General features: G+C 42.4%; 1 pseudogene; it reads left to right on the forward strand.

Annotated features, from left to right (window-relative positions):
* Positions 1–5,904: 5,904 nt before the first annotated feature.
* On the forward strand, positions 5,905–14,320 carry LOC134451733 (uncharacterized; annotated as a pseudogene).
* The last annotated feature ends 1,568 nt before the right edge of the window (positions 14,321–15,888 follow it).

Here is a 15,888-nt window from a genome sequence, read left to right on the forward strand (position 1 = left end):
AGGAGCAGGTACCTCTGAGTGACATCACAGAGAGGGGAGGGGAGGAGGCGGCCGGTGGACCGATGCGATGCAAAGCCAAACTCATGTCCCTGTGCCCTGTGCAAACGACACCTGTCACCTGGAGACAGGTGTACACAGAGAGCCAACACACTTTGGACAACGTATAAAATGAACTCGAATAGAATAGAATAGAATGTCTTTATTGTCACTACACTGTACATGTACAATATGGAGGACCAAAACTATTTTTTTTGTTTTTTGTGTGTAATTTTTGGTCCTCCATAGTATACTATGTGGACTTACAGTACAGTACACACCAGTATTTCCTCAATTTATAGTGACCCTTAAAGTGATACTGTCCGATTTTTGGAAATAAGCTTATTTTACACCTCCCCTTGAGTTAAATGATCGGGTTTTACCTTTCTCCTGTACTTTCAACCGTTCTCTGAGTATGGCAGTGCAAATTTTACCTCCATGCTAGCAGTTAACATGGAGTCCTATGAGACCAGCTGGCGGCTAACTGGTCTCATAGGACTCAATGTTAAGGGCTAGCTTGGAGGTAACATTTGCACCGCCATACCCAGAGAACGGATGAAAGTATGAGAGAACGGTAAAACCCTATTATTTAACTCAAGGGGAGATGTAAAATAAGCATATTTCCAAAAATTGGCCAGTATCACTGGTCTAGTTGATCTGTGTAGGCTACAGCGAAAATGAAAGCTTTGAAATACGATGATAGACAGAATTGTATTTACCCAGCTAAATGTGTAAATGTCTGTGAAGCTTTTATTTAGCGACTTACAATTCTGTGCTCCCAGGGAACAGATCTTGGAGGGATGTGAAGTTAGATGCCCAAATCTACAGTACACCAAATGAGAATGTGGGTGACCACCCACATCATAGCAGAGTACAGTAGAGTAACTTTATTATCTGCAAAGGGAAATTGTCCTTGCTGCTGCTCTAGGCGGCGCACCCAAAATATTACCACTGGTACAGGATGTAAGAACCTGCAGCCCTACGTTTAGTTACCATTTTAGTTTTAAATTCCAAGACCAACTCCACCACCATTAGGCCACTGCATGCACAGGAGGGACACTGCATTTTGTCTATGTAAGATGATGCAAAATATATTTTTGGGGTATAACTAGTGTGCTGGGGAGTGCGATGAGATCGCTGAGAGACAAAAATAGCATGAAATCTCAAACTTTTGGGGTACAGAGAGAATCAATCAATAAAATTTAATTTACATTTAATGACTGTCGTTGGCCGGGCCGAAAGCACCGACTTGTGCATTCTGTATCTGGAAACACTGAGGGGCTAGTGTTCCATCTTCTGGCCTTTTGATTTAGCTAGTTCTGACAACTGGGTACCAGACTACCACCCTCCGTCAGCATCAGTGACCAACATCCTGCATTAGGATGAAGAAAGCAAACTTGCTTGTCGGAGTTATATCAGGTAAGCTCTCCTGTTTGTTATTAGTGAACGTGTAATTTAAGTTTAAGGGTTAACAGTTCACCCAGACCAGCACAGTGTGATCACACACCACACCACTCCAGAACCACTTCACTGTAAAACAAATATCACAAGTTTAAAAAATTCCAAGTCAATTTAAATCATTATTGTAAGTTGTGTGGAGCTTTGAATTGTAGCTTTGTGTTCAAACACCACACACAACTCCACACAACTTACAATAACGATTTAAATTAACTTGGAATTCTGGGGCAGCTGGTAAACTTGTGATTTCGTTGCAGTGTATAACAGAATTAATTAACTATATATAGGGGTGGGAGACGTGACGCCTTGTTTTTTCGTAACATTGGTTAAAAACCTACCAAACTGTTATTTTTCCTTTAAAAAACAAATGTCAATGAAAGACGATGTGGTACATTATGTTTCATATTAGTCTTAGATGAGAAGAAACATTATTAAGATTGTTAAGATTTATGTATAGGTTTATATGTCAAATATTCTGCGGTGTGACTGGAACATTAATGAAACCTGGAATATAATATATATATAAATTAACCAACAACATTTTGAACAATGTATGAAGCATTTGGCATGATTGCATAAATATTAACTTTATATTAAGATATGTGAATGTGAAAAAAACTCAAGACAGTAATATTAACTACAAGTTCAATTTCGTAACACAAATTGCGTCCTGTGGGGTGACATGTATGTCAATGTTTGTGAACGGGCAGCTGCAAGGCCAACTACAAAGGTCTTAAAGACTGGCTCCTAACCATTCAGTACCTCAGTTATTGGAGAGTGCTGTGGAAGCTTAAGGTGACTATTAACTTATTAATATTGCAATGTTTCTGTCACGCAATGCTTAGGTTCATTTTATGGTGTCCTGTGGTGTGACTGCTCTTATCAAGTCAAGTCAAGTCAAGTCAAGTAGGTTTTATTGTCAATTTCTTTACATGCACTGGTCATACAAAGAATTTGAAATTATATTTCTTGCTTTCCCATACAGACATCATTATAGAAAGAAAAAAGTTTTTTATAAATGAAAACACATATTAAGATTAAACACAATATCATTATCAAGTTAGCATGAGCTCAGATGTCAGTCATGTATACATGGATTAAAAAGGCCATAATGCAGTGAATTCCCTGTGGTGCGATTTCATTTTCCTGCGGTGTGACATGCCTATGCAATGTGTTGAGGCAGGACACATTTTCTCAAAAATGGCAAAAAAAATAGGCGAAATTCCACGGACCACTAAGTGCTTTTTTTCTATTTTTTTTTACCAAAATTTTCAATCAATTTTTTCAGGAATTGGAAAAAACTTTTTTTTTTTTTGGGCTTTACGCCCTTAAACGTCAACCACCCATAGGCCTAAGTTATCATGACTCATCACTGATATCATTTTTTTACAGTGTTCGTGAAATACTACACACCAAGCAACTGCTCAAAAACACACCGAAATACTGCTAAAGGACCACTGATCATACACACACCAAACTACTGCAGGAACCTCTTACTAAACAAATCAACATAAAAAAGTGTGTTTCAAGAGACAGAGTGTGTTTTGCATGGCTTTGCATGATGGCATTTTGTGCCAGCATGCTCAACACACACCAGGCTGAAGTGGACACAAAGGGGAAAGAGTCAAATGGTCCATTATGCTTCACTTACACATTGATAATTACTACTGCATCATTTTTTATATAATTATACGTCCCCTGTTTTTGATACTGTGTACTGGTTTCGGTATGCATGTGTAAACATGAGCATTTCTTTACTTTTGTAAAAACTGATAATTAGGCTACTTGCAGCGTATTGTATGTTGTAGTGTATGTTGTAGAGATTGGTTTGGAATGGAAGATGTACAGTAGATATTTCAGATAGAAATTGGAAATAAGAAATTTGAAAGGATTTGTGGCAATAGTTGTATGTGGTGGTGGGGTTAAATAGGAAAACATTTACTTTGGACACGGTGCGCACACCTTTTTCCTCCTGAGTCAAATGCCAAAAACAGTACCCACCCTAAATTAGGAGTTATATTATTCTTATAATGTGCTCATTATCAATAACTCTCCCTTTACGCAGCCTTTTGACCTAACAAAGCTGAATGCCTACTGCATGCAGCACGCACTTGTCAGCATACAACCTGATGCACTGCATAAGGAGAGGAAACCCCTCTATATTGCCATAAGCTAGGGATGTCAACAATTAATTGATTAATCGACTTTATTTGATTAAAACATTAATCGTTTAAAAAAAAATATTGCAATTAATCGACAAGAGACCCAGGTGAAAAGGGCATAACAAAGTGCGTGTGAAGAGGGGTGTGAAGAGTGGGAACATTTCAATCACCTTTGGAGTAAAGAAAATAGAAATGAATTTAAATTCAGCATTTTCTCATTTTTTTTTTTTTACTTTCAGATTATTATTTCTTTTCCGAGAAATTGAGATTTGGGGGAAAAACGCTGCTTGACAATTTATCGTTGATTAAGGTCAATCAACTAACAAATAATGAATTAATAGATCATTTGTATCCCTACCATAAACACATACTGTAACAACCGGCTGTATTGCACACTGAACAGGGAGAGCTGCAGCTTAACTCTACATACTGTACAGACGTCCACTGAAATTCTCTATTTTCTCTTTTTTTTTGCAGACTCACGGTACACCTGTTTTGTCTCTAAGTTCCTGTGCCTCTGTCCAGGTGATTGTGTTGAATACAGAGTTTCTGTTCCTCCTCTGCAGACAATTACTCTCGCTGACCTTCCTTATTTTGGTGTCCTTTTTCACCATGTCATTCCGTAACTGGAACGAGGCTTTGCTTCGTATCTAAAATCCAAATGCAAATAAAGGGCCTTGGAATGGAAATGGACGGATGACAGGTAGTCCATCATAACAACCGCTCTATTTCTGACGTATTTTGTTGTTTTCTTCATTCTATACTGAAAATCAATTACTACTTTGTAACTTTTTAAGAATTGTTGTATTGACTTATATTCTCTCTAGTTTATGTTTTAACTTTGCTGTGAAACACTGTGGAGTCAACTGTTATGTCTGAATGTGCCATGAAAAAAAGTGACTTCATTTGACTACCGTTAACTAACAACACTTGCACACCCCCGCCCTTCACAAACTGCTCAAGCAGTTCCTTTGAAAGCATTCTGGCATTCAGACATTCAGGCATTCAGCTGTGTGGTTAAAGAGAGTATGACACCTGACCAGACAGACGACAGACGGGCAGAGGCGATTCAAGGGTCAGGTAGGACCCCAAGCGAAAATGCAAAAGAAACATCATTTTAACCAAAATCACTGTAGTACAGTATGGACTGTTATTCACTATCTAGGCCCTAGATTGTCTCTCTCAATCCCAGATTAACCAAACTTATCTGAAATTCCAAGCCTATTTTTTCCCTCTCCAAGTCCAACCCTGCACGGGTACTGTAGATCTGTAGTACAGTATGGACTGTTATTCACTATCTAGGCCCTAGATAGTGAATAACAGTCCATACTGTACTACAGATTCTTAGATTAGACTTAGATTCTAGGGGCTTGGGGGCCCCAAGCGGCTGCCTGCCTTGCCTGGTGGCAAGATGCGCCTCTGCAGACGGGCCCCACACCTCACCTAAACCTCCTCCATGCTTAACTCATCCCCCACCCCCACCCCCTCTCTTGCCTCATCCCCCTTCCTCACCAACATACTCTGAGGGGATTTGTGGTATATTTGGTGAAATCAACAGTATTTCTGTAAATTTAGTAAACTTAAAAATCAGTAAACCTTTAATTGGTTTGGCTTGATATGTACCTCATAATACAGTTAAAATAAATAAAATTGAAATTAAAAATTAAAACAAAGTAAAAAATATATATATTTTTAGTCATATTACTTATAAAATACATTTATATAGATTTCTGAAAATGTACATAGTGTTGCATCTGAACTCCTCTTGAGTACCACTCTACTCCACTCCTCGAGAGTGATATTTGTCACCGATAAGCTTACACGTCACGGTGAATAATCAGATGGTATGTACAAGCTTAAAAAAACGCTCACCAGAATATAGTGTTATCTTGCTCTCTTTATCGTACTTGTAATATTACATGTTTATACTTCACTGTTTACTTTTTGATTAAATAATACTTATCATGAGTTAGTATTTGTATTTCAGAGTGTGTGTGAGTGCGCACGCTTAACTGATTACAAAGTAGATTTCTAAATGAAGTTGGAAACTACAGGGTCATGAAAGATATCACACATCTTGAGTTTGAAGAACATATTCCCTCATTAATAAATGATACAATAGTGTATGAAGAAGAGGGTAAAGAAAAAAACTGAAAGCAGCAGTGACCATATTTGGGCATGACTTTGTTTCCCCTCCAGGTAAAATATTTGCTTAATGCCTAATTCCAAAGTCTTTACACTCTTTGTTCCCTGACAGAAGAAACTAAAGGAACCGGCCTAACCGGTCCGGTTGATGGCATTTTATGTGTCACACTCAGACCCCACCCTTCAACAAACTCTTCACTTTGAGGAACTTGCGACGCTCTCACATCAGACGCGACACTTGGCGAAGAGAGAGACAGAGCAACACAACACAGCACTCTCTTATTTCCTTCATCTTAAAAGAAGGGAGACTTCTTCTATCAAACACACAGAGAGACAGAGCAACCACCTCAACTCTTATCCCCGGGATATTTTCTTGAACAAAGGGAGACCTCGTCTACTGAAACGCTCTCACACACACGTACAAAGCGAGACGCAAACATGGTGTCTGCTGGCTTCCAGATGCTGGGCTCGGCCCTGGGCATCATCGGCTGGATCGGCTCGATCATCGTGTGCGCGCTGCCCATGTGGCGCGTCACGGCCTTCATCGGCAACAACATCGTGACGGCGCAGACCTCCTGGGAGGGCATCTGGATGAACTGCGTGCACCAGAGCACGGGCCAGATGCAGTGCAAGGTCTACGACTCCATGCTGGCCCTCTCGCAGGACCTGCAGGCGGCCCGCGCCCTCATGATCATCTCCATCATCGTGGGCATCTTCGCCATCCTCATGTCGGTGGCGGGGGGCAAGTGCACCAACTGCGTGGACGACGAGCGCACCAAGTCCAAGATCGGCGTGGCGTCCGGCGTGGTGTTCATCATCGCCGGCGTGCTGACTCTGGTGCCCGTCTGCTGGACGGCCCACAGCATCATCCAGGACTTCTACAACCCCATCCTGAACCAGGCCCAGAAGCGTGAGCTGGGCGCCGCGCTCTACATCGGCTGGGGGGCCTCGGCGCTGCTGATCATCGGCGGCGCGCTGCTGTGCTGCAACTGCCCCAAGGACGAGGACACCGGATACAGTGCCAAGTACTCGGCGGCCAGGTCCCAGGCCTCCGCGCCCTCCAACAAGGACTACGTGTAAGCCAGACGGCCAACCAACCAACCAAACAGGATTTTGTTTTGCAGTGTTAATTCAATACTGTTCACTTCATACGTGGTCCCATTTGATACAGTGCTAAATTCAACTTTCAGAGAGCTGAATTTAACACTAAATGAAATGGGAGCATACGGTACATACACGTGTGAGGCAGCGGCTAGGCCAACCAAGAAGGACTGGGGGGGGTACTGAATGGGAATGGGGACTCTTCACTCCTTCACTACATAATGCCTTAATGTATGTAAGGGTACGAAACAGTGCAAAGTCGTGGCCTATGTGTCAAGTTATGTAGGAGCGAGTGAACCTTTTGGACATGGACTACGTTTAAAAATCTGCTTTTGAGGGCCTGGTGAGCCATGGCTCTTCCCCTTTGAGTGTTAAGTTGGTATATTGTTTTGGGACAGTCTAAGTAGGTTGATTTCCATTTAAAAAAATGATATGTATATTGATACTGTATGTTTTTCAGAGATTTAAAATGGTAACTTGTCAAATAGAGAACACTGAGTTTCGTTAAAACAGTAAGGACATGGGAGGGGTGAGAAGACAAAGGAAGTGCCATTTCAGGGAGGGAGTGTTAATGTAAAGTCTGGGTCTCCATGGAAACATGGAATAATCTTCCACTGTAGTTGTGTGTTGAAGCTGGTCAGACGTCTACTGTATGTTTATCTTTGTAGACTACTAACCAAATCCAGCACAACCAAAACCATCACGATTAACTGTGCCATATGCAGTCTGACTCAGCCACACTGGCAATGGATCACTGGTGTTTCACTCAGACACCTTCATGTAGCCTAACCTCCATTTTTATCTGTATCAGTCACATGGTGTTTATTAGATTTCCCCTAACTAGCCAGTTATGTCTGTAAATATAGCTTTTATTGTATTGATGTTTGAGAATATTTTTATACAAAGCTCATGTTTTGATGGCTCTCAAATGTTAATGGGACTTTGTTAATGAATATGTTCCATGAAATGCATTGGATTTTATATGGACCTAACATACATATAACAGAAAATAATTTGTAACAATAAACTTTTCTAATCAATCAAATTACTTTGTAGTGCTGATTACACACAGTGATATCATGACATTCCAGGAATTGTGAAGGGGTTTGTAGTTAACCTACAAACAGGTTCTGGTTTATGGGTAACTGGCTTGCACAGCGTCATACCTGAGGTTATGCAACCTGTGAATTTCCAGTTTGCAGTGTCGAACTTGGAGATGTAGTTATAAAACCTTTCAAATGTTTTGATCTCTTATTCATTGTCATTCTTTAGACAGCTGGTGTACATACAGTAAATCAGGGGTGGGAAACCTATGTCTCGAGGGTTGGTTATGGCCCCCGAGCAGTTTCATGAAATATGACATATTGTGTAAAGAAATCTTAGAAGTTACATTTGTCACAAAATTAAGTTATTTTTTTCAGGGGACCTAGTGAAGGTGGGGTCTGATGTAAAGGTGGCTGCCTTCAATATGCGTAGACCTAAAGTTCAGGGGGAAATCCTGGTTTGTGTTCATAGCATGGCACTTGGAGGTCTCTATAAAGTTTGAAGTGGCCCCTCAAATGAAAACGGTGCCCCACCCCTGCTGTAAATGCTCAGCTACGAGAGTTACTGAGGGTAATAAATACCAAATGGAATGAATTGCCACCTTGTTGTAAGATCAGTGCATAGTATTGACCAAAGAATCAAGTCCATTTGGAGTGCTACCAGGAACTTTGTAAAAAAAACTTTGTAAAGATGGTGCTCTTTGGTGCCAGGCTTAGTTCATTTTTAAAAAGTTGTAGAATACCATGGCACTCGTCTTCTTTGTAGTTAAAATGCCTTTATTTTAATGGGCAAAACATAATTAAAACACTTTGACGCGTTTCGGCATGAAGCCTTCGTCAGGAAGTGAGCAGTCTCTTGTGTGTATTGACCATTTTGTTTATAATTATTGAGATGAGTTGCACCTCATGTACTGGATAAATCTGTTGTTCTGCTGTGGTTAGTCTGACCGTAAGAGCAGTATGACAGACAGTACTGTATGACACACAAGGTGGTTTTTTTTATATAATGGGTTTACTTTAAAAAGTCTTACAACGAAGGGTGCAAAAAGGTGCAGACAAAAAGTGCTGAAAACACTGCAATTTTGTACACTTCTTGGTGAGGTATTTTAAGCAGAGCACAGCCATGGCTCAATGGTTAGAGCACTGGACTTTAGCTCAGAGGGTTGCGGGTTTAAATCCCACCCTTAGCAACACCTCCATCCATGGCTGAAGAACCCTTGAGCAAGGCACCTAAGCCCACATTGCTCCAGGGCCTGTTACCAATACCCTGAACTTAAATAAGTGTAAGTCGCTTTGGATACAGATAAGTGTAATGCAATACAACACGCTCTGAAAAAAGACTTTGCTCTGAGTCTGAAATGGTCAGCCCACACACATCATCAAGGGTGGGCCTCAATATCAAGTCTTCATTGTAACACAACAGAAAAATGTGGGAAATATAAAACACTGAGGAAGGGAAAAGATGACTGGCTACAATTTCCAAAGCAAAAGGTTCCAACCAAAATGATAGTCTACTGCATTTCTGGGTAGGTGTAAAATGAGACGGTTCAACATCTATGCCCCAATTTTAGACACAATGTTGATATATTGCAGGGACTTCTCTGCATATAAAAGGAAATAAAAACGCACAGGAAACTCCATTTCTAGTGTCCCTGTGCTGTTGCCAGTCAGCATTTGATATTCAGTGTGGCAGAGGATAAATTATTACTCACTACGGTCATATCTTAGTCTCCTTGGGGCGCCATTGAGGGATGCTCCCTTGCACGGGTGAGGCATAAATGCAATTTCGTTGTGTGCCGTGTGCAGTGATCACTTGTGCTGTGGTGTGCTGTGTCACAATGACAATGGAAGTTGGCGTTTTCCAAATGGGCTTTACATTTTTTTTTTAAATTAAATTAAATTATTGTACAGTATGTACTGTATTACATGGTGGCAGAGGGCAATCAGCTCTGGCTGCAAAGCTGAGGTAAGGTGGGCCAGCTGAACTCTGCAGGCTGAGGTAAGGTGAGCTAGCTGAACTCTGCTGGTCTCTATCCCAGTTTAAACCCCCTGTGTGGGAGAGATGATGACCCTGTATGCAGAAGTGAGCAGGAGTGGGCAGTTCACCTACAAAAAGGTCAAAATTGCTCTGTACAAATATGTCCAGGCTTTAAATAACAAAATAGCTAATGTGCAGCACATTACTGTATCATACATAACTGCCATTCATTGTGCTAGAGAGAAAAGGAAGAGAAGAGAGGAGAAAACAAATGTAGAAAGTAAAAATACACAATGAAATGGTGTCAGCAGCAGGCATAATAGACATAATATTCTCCTAGTTGGTCCTCAAGTCCTCTGTGCTGGCTTTTATGGCATTTACACAAAATACACTCAGGTCATTTTCAGAAAAAAACGGAAGCGCTGCAAGGATCCAAACTTTTCAACACAGGCGCTCTAACAGTTACTGGGTAGTAGACAACTCAAAATAAAGGAGGATATAACTGGCACTCCGGTTGCAATATATATATATATTTTTTTACTTTTTCTTCAAGGCATTGCACACTGAGGTACATCACTTATGTTCAGAGGCGATTCTAGGGTCAGGTGGGGCCCCAAGCGAAAATGCAAAAAAATTAGCGTTTGAACCAAAATCGTCACTACTGTGGTAAAATGTGGCCCGTTATTGACTTTCTAGGGGCTTGGGGGCCCCAAGTGGCTGCCTGCCTTGCCTGGTGGCAAGATGCACCTCTGCTTATGTTCTGCAACAAAAGTACTAAATATCAGCAATATCCCCTGAACTCCACCCATTTTCTTCTTTCTCCTACCACAGTGGTCAATGGTCAGAGACCTGATGGACGGATGGACCTCTGAGAGCCTTTGTCTGTGTCAAAGTCTAAAGAAGTGTTTCTCAGCAGGTGCTCTAGCCCCCCAGGGGGCATTGGGAGGCCAATAAGGAGGCGTTGAGAAGGATACAGGGGTTCATTAGTCTATTTTATCTTTCAATACTACAGGGGGCGTTGGCAGGCTTATGATGATGTCAAGGGGGAGTTTGACATCAGTATGACGTAGCTTGCCAGTTTGGCGTGGAGCAGTGAGGTGGGGGCAAATAGCCAGGCTAGCAGCTCAATTTCATTACACTCCGCCAATTGGTTTGGTTTGTGTACTTGAGTGCAATGAAACCAGCGGATGCATGGCTAGGGTGCAAAATGAATGGAAAATATGTCATAAAACACTGCTGGAGAGGGTAATACATGTTGTTGAGGGAAAGGGGGGTATCCATAGATATATTTAATAGCAAATGTACAACGTACAGTGCCTTCAAAAAGCCTACACACCCCTCCTCAAATGTCAGGTTTTTGTGATGTAAAAAAATGACAGAAAGACAAATAAATTCACAGCTTTTTCCACCTTCAATCTAAACTATGAACCTGTACAATGCAATTGAGAAACAAGCATAAAGCTTTAAATGGAAACAATAGAAAATAAAAAACTTCAATTAACATGGTTGCATAAATATACACACCCTTAAATTAATACTTAGTTGCAGCACCTTTGGCTTGTCTGGGCCATTCCAAAACCTCAATATTATTCTGGTGAAGCCATTCTTTTGTAGATTAAGGCGTGTGCTTAGAGAAATTGTCGTTCTGAAAGATTAGTTCCTCTGCATATTCACCTTTCTACCAGGGGGCCCGAAGATTTTTTGCCACTATCACGGCCCCTGTGGAAATGTTCATAATCATCCCTCCTCCCTGATGAAGGCCCCAGTTACAGCTAAAGAAAAACAGCACAAAAGAACAATGCTGCCACCACCATACTTTACGTTAGGTATGGTGTTATTGCGGTGATGTTTTGTGCCAAAAAGACCTTTTGGAATTATGTCCAAAATGTTCAACCTCGGTTTCACCTGACCATAACACATCTTCCCACATGCATTTGGGAGATTACAGAAGTATTTTTTGCAAAATTTACCTCACCAAGATTGAACTTTTTGGTCATAATTCAAAAGGGTATGTTTGGCGCAAAACATCACCGCAATAACACCATACCTAACATGAAGTATGGTGGTGGCAGCATTGTTCTTTTGTGCTATTTTTCTTCAGCTGTAACTGGGGCCCTCATTAGGGAGGAGGGAATTATGAACATTTCCACAGGGGCCGTGGTAGTGGCACAGAACCTCCGGCCCCCTGGTAGAAAGGTGAAGATGCAGAGGAACTAATCTTTCAGAACAACAATTTCTACAAGCACACACCTAAGTCTACAAAAGCATGGCTTCACTAGAATAAGATTGAGGTTTTGGAATAGTCCAGAGTCCAAAGTCCAAAGGTGCTACAACTAAGTATTAATCTAAGGGTGTGTATATTTATGCAACCATGTTAATTGAAGTTTTTCATTTTCTATTGTTTCCCTTTAAAGCTTTATGCTTGTTTCTCAATTGCATTGTACAGGTTAATAGTTTAGATTGAAGGTGGAAAAAGCTGTGAATTTATTTGTCTTTCTGTCATTTTTTTTTACATCACAAAAACCTGACATTTGAGGAGGGGTGTGTAGACTTTTTGAAGGCACTGTATACTAAAGGCCTACATATTTCTAATATCGAAGCAACCCTCTCTGGAGCAAGTTAAAGAGTGTCAGGGTAGTGGCCTAATAGCCTAGACCAGAGTGGTGGCCAGAACGTCATGGGAGGGTGGGCATTTAGCATTTGGGTGGAACTGTGGAAAATATATATTTTTTGTCTTTTACGACTTTATTGAGAGGTGGACAGGAAGCAAATGGAGAGAGAGAGATGGGGAGGGGTCGGCAAAGGACCCAGGCCGGGAATCGAACCCGGGTCGAGTTGGCCTCGGTTGGCCACAGCAGGGCCTGGAAAAAGTTTAAAAAAAAATAGAGAGAGCATTTTAAGGTGCATGGTATTGTCCACGGGAGTCAGGGTGGGGGAGGTTTCACTGCCCACCCCAGCCTGACCCTCTGGTGGAAATTGTTGGATGAAACTACAGGGTTTGTAAAGGGTTTGGTGTCAGCCCTTGGTGTGAGCTCAACAGAAGAGAAAAAGGAAAAGCGAGCCACGCTATCGTGTTTCAGCTCTCCTTCAGGGTGCAAGAAGGACAAAGGGAAAGTAGAAGAACCACACCCACCGGCTGCGATGCCATAAAACCAGACCCTGCCTCTCAGACCAACTCTTCCTTCCCACCGTAGCCGCCGTTGCTGAGCTACCACATTGATGAGCCCGGAGTCTCCCCGAGTGATCCAATGCAGCGTATATAGAATAGGGGAGCAGATATAACCTTGAGGACCACCACAATCACCTCCTTCTGCCATCATCAGCATCACCACGACCACCATAACCAGCACCAGCACCAGCATCAGCACCACTAACATCAGAACCACCACCAGCAGAACCAGCAACACTGGAGCAAACTGAAGAGTGCGGAAGGGTTTGGCGTACTACAGCACGGTCCATAGCACAGCAGTGACCAGAAAAATCTCCAACAGAACGACCACCACCACCAGCTGCAGGACTATCACTACCACCATCAACAAAACCAACATCAGCACCAGTAGAACCACCACTACCATCAGTACCACCACCACCACCACCGCCACCCCATGGCGTCTCAGGGGCTGCAGATTCTGGGCGTGATGCTGGCCATGATCGGCTGGCTGGGCAGCATCGTGACCTGCGCTCTGCCCATGTGGCGCGTCACGGCCTTCATCGGCGCCAACATCGTCACGGCGCAGACCATCTGGGAGGGCCTGTGGATGAACTGCGTGGTGCAGAGCACGGGCCAGATGCAGTGCAAGGTCTACGACTCCATGCTCGCCCTGCCTCAGGACCTGCAGGCTGCGCGCGCCATGGTCATCATCGCCATCATCGTGGGCATCTTCGGCATCCTGATGGCCATCGTCGGGGGCAAGTGCACCAACTGCCTGGAGGACCCGTCGGCTAAGGCCAAGGCCTGCATCGTGGCGGGGGTCATCTTCATCTGCGCGGCCGTGCTGGTCCTGGTGCCTGTGTCCTGGTCGGCGCACACGCTCATCCGGGACTTCTACAACCCTCTGGTGGTGGCGGCTCAGCGCCGGGAGCTGGGGGCGGCTCTCTACATCGGCTGGGGCACGGCAGGGCTGCTGCTGCTGGGCGGGGGGCTACTGTGCTGGAACTGTCCACCCAGGGACCACCACCACCACGGAGCGTACGGGGCGGCCCAGTACGCCCCCGCCCCCAGGTCCAAAACCTCAGGGGACTACGTGTGAGACATACAGTATAGTACCCATGCAAAAAGGATGTATGTGTTAACATATTCACATTATGGACTATGAAACCTGGTACATACGGTACAATAGACGTGCCCCATTCATCATTTTCCTCATGTATGACTGAGGCACATATCCTCATTCCATGTACTGCAACATATGAACATGGAATATGTATATATGCCTACCTGTATAGCACATGCTATAAAAGCACGTTATAAAAGTGATACAGTTCTATTTTGCCATATGTAAGATTTGAATAGCCATTTGTGTTTTAAATAAAACATTTTTCCTGAGAAGCCACGTGGACTATGAAGATAAAACATGGAAGGTCCAGGGTGCAGAGGTGCCTGGGCACTCTGACTGAAATCTGTTTGCCATTTGTATGAGCTTTTATTTTTTTTTACATGGTAATATTAGAAAATGTAGCCTAAAATTGTTCCTACTTTTTACCCTGCTCATTTCAAAGTGAAAAGACAAAATCTGAGTTTGGAAAATAATCCAAATAAAAGCACTTTTCTACAAAAAATAATAAAATGTTGGATTGGTTTATTTACACACATTGACCCATGACAACAACTGTATTGCTCAACATTGCTTTTTTCATTAGGTCTATTGGTGTGGGCAGAAAATGATTTAGACATCCACATTACCCTGATTCACTCACTAACTCTGAGTTCCCTGTTCTCATAGAAATGTCACGCCTAAAATCTATTTGATGTTCCTGTTTTTGTCATTCTGGGTGAAAATGATTTATAGTATGTATAGCTTATATCCGTTTGTACACTGTGTGTGTCACAAGTACACTGCCTGTAGATAGGTCTCCTTTGTCATAGGACAGAAGTATTGAGTTGCAGTTTCGGTTAAGAATGATCACACTCTCTAGCCCCCTTTCTTTCTCTCTCGTCTCACACACACACATTCACACAGGTGTTCTGCTATTGCACAGGTGAAAGACGGGAATAAACCAAGAGTCTAGTCCCGCGTGAACATAATACTGTGACTCAGTAATTACAGACAAAAGAAAAGGCTGCACATTGTTATTTCAAATTAGCCTGCCTGTCATGAATACAAAGCCCTCAGTCGCTACATTTTGTTGATGTACTGTATGGGCAGGTACAAGCCAATTTCAACACATATTTCAAAGGCCCTACCATATTAAATTCTGTCCTTGTGCTTGCAATTTGATTAAAAAAAAGAGATTCAGTAGTGATTTAGAAAAAGGGGAGGACGGAAGCACTGCCAGCATCCAAATCTTCAACACTGGTGCTCCAACAGTCTTTTGGGTCACAAATATCAAAAAAGTCAGTCCTTTGTGGCCTATTATAATGAAATCTGAGTGTCACAGTTTCCTCAGAGATTCACTAGTGTTTGTGTAAAGTGGCATCTGTTACACACAGTGCTACATCAATGTAATTCATGTACACAGGGATAAACACTTGACCTGAAATAGCACAAGCATGAGCAACAGACAGACACTACACATGAAACTTCCAGTACTATGAGTCACGGCTGGGGTTTTCTAGTGAAGAACTTGTACTGCAGTAGGTGTTGACAAGTTTGTGTCACGTCACATCCCTGCATCATTGGGTGCATATGGGTACACCGGAAGCAGCTGGAGACATAATAGTTTAACAAATCAACCCATCATAACTTTATAGGTTAAAGCAAGGACTAGCCCAATAACTCTTTACATTATTGTGTACAATATTTGT

This window comes from Engraulis encrasicolus, chromosome 7 (assembly GCF_034702125.1).
Source record: "Engraulis encrasicolus isolate BLACKSEA-1 chromosome 7, IST_EnEncr_1.0, whole genome shotgun sequence".
Lineage (NCBI taxonomy): Eukaryota > Metazoa > Chordata > Actinopteri > Clupeiformes > Engraulidae > Engraulis > Engraulis encrasicolus.